This window comes from Ovis aries, chromosome X, assembly GCF_016772045.2.
Source record: "Ovis aries strain OAR_USU_Benz2616 breed Rambouillet chromosome X, ARS-UI_Ramb_v3.0, whole genome shotgun sequence".
Taxonomy (NCBI): Eukaryota; Metazoa; Chordata; class Mammalia; order Artiodactyla; family Bovidae; genus Ovis; species Ovis aries.
The window spans coordinates 29,609,884-29,611,446 of record NC_056080.1 but is presented as its reverse complement, the minus strand read 5'-3'; the positions used below and the strand labels follow the sequence as shown (position 1 = coordinate 29,611,446).

Here is a 1,563-nt window from a genome sequence, read left to right as displayed (position 1 = left end):
AAATATTCTCTGAAGTTCTTTCTAACTTGGATATATCTTAATGCTAAGGGAGAAGATGGGCCAACAGTACTATGATGTGGATACTGAGGAAATTGAGGAACTAAAAGTTAAGTAACCTGCCCAAAGTCACCCAATCAGTAAGGCATAGCACTGGGACTCAAATCCAGGCAGTCTACTCTAATCCATCTCAATATGTTACTAATAAAGGATTTACTGAATAATTTTGCTATTGTGTTTAGTTGCTAAATCCTGTCCAACTCTTGCCATCCTATGGACTTAGCCTGCCAGGCTCCTCTGTCCATGGGATTCTCCAAGCAAGAATACTAGAGTGAGTTTTCATTTCCTACTCCAGGGGATCATCCCAACCCATGGATTGAACCTGCGTCTCCTGCACTGGCAGGCGGAGTCTTTGCCACTGAGCCACCAGGGAAGCCCTACTGATAATTACTATGGAGTAAATGGCAGGCGGCAGTTCTTTGAAGAACAGAATTTTGGACACAGTGGTAAAAGGAGAGGGTGGGATGATTTGAGAGAAGAGCATGGAAACATATACATTACCATACGTAAAACAGATAGCCAGTGGGAGTTTAATGTATGACACAGGGAATGCAAAGCTGGTGCTCTGACAACCTGGAGGGATAGGGTGGGGAGGGAGATGGGAGGGGAGTATAGGAGGGAGGGGTCACATGTATGCCCATGGCCGATTCATGCTGATGGATGGCAGAGGCCATCACAACATTGTAAAATAATTATCCTCCAATTAAATAAATTTTAAACAAGAAAAGCCAGCTAAAGGGTACAGAGAATGACAGAGTGAAAGGAAACACATTTAGATACACTGGTCCTAGAAGAGCTCTCTGAGGGGATGAGTGGAGTTCTGAAAGAAGAAAAGAAGAATGTGACAATCAGGAATAACAAGATCCAGGTAGGTGGGTTTGCCAGGGCAAGACCCCCTGAAGGACCTGGCAGAAAGCAGTTTCAGGGACTACAAGGAAGCCAGTGCAACTAAGAGAAGGGAGCAGTTAAAGAGTAGGAAATTGGGACGTCCCTGGTGGTCCAGTGGCTAAGACTCTGTGCTTCCAATGCAGGGGTCCAGGTTCGATCCCTGGTCAGGGAACTAGATCCCACATGCCGCAAGTAAGGATCCTGAGTGCCACAACTAAGACCTAGCACAGCCAAATAATGTTTGTTTTTGTTTTTCAAAGAAGTAGCAAATGAAGTCTCGGAGATAGCCAGGGACCAAATCACACTGAACCTATAGGCCATAATAAAGATTCTATTTCAAAACAGTGATGGTATTTGTAGCTATCAGCTCTTGACTGTATTTTATGGAAAGTACATGACATTTATTTGTCAGTCAATAATTATTTGGAGAAGAATTCAACAGGAAACTTATTGGAGTCAATGCCATGTGAGGACAGGGTGATGTATATTAGTAACTGTGACAGCAGAGCTGGCATTCTTGGCAGGGCGGGGTGGGGGGTGGGTGGGTGGGGACTTAGTGCACTTTGTCCAGACTGAGAAAATTCAAGTCAGTGATAGGAAATTGTCAATTTATAAGTC

At 44.1% G+C, this 1,563-nt stretch overlaps 1 non-coding gene across 1 annotated transcript; it reads left to right on the top strand.

The window, feature by feature from the left end:
* Nucleotides 1–1,045: 1,045 nt before the first annotated feature.
* TRNAG-UCC (transfer RNA glycine (anticodon UCC)) lies at nucleotides 1,046–1,117 on the top strand. The gene has a single exon. It is a non-coding gene; the product is annotated as a tRNA-Gly (tRNA).
* The last annotated feature ends 446 nt before the right edge of the window (nucleotides 1,118–1,563 follow it).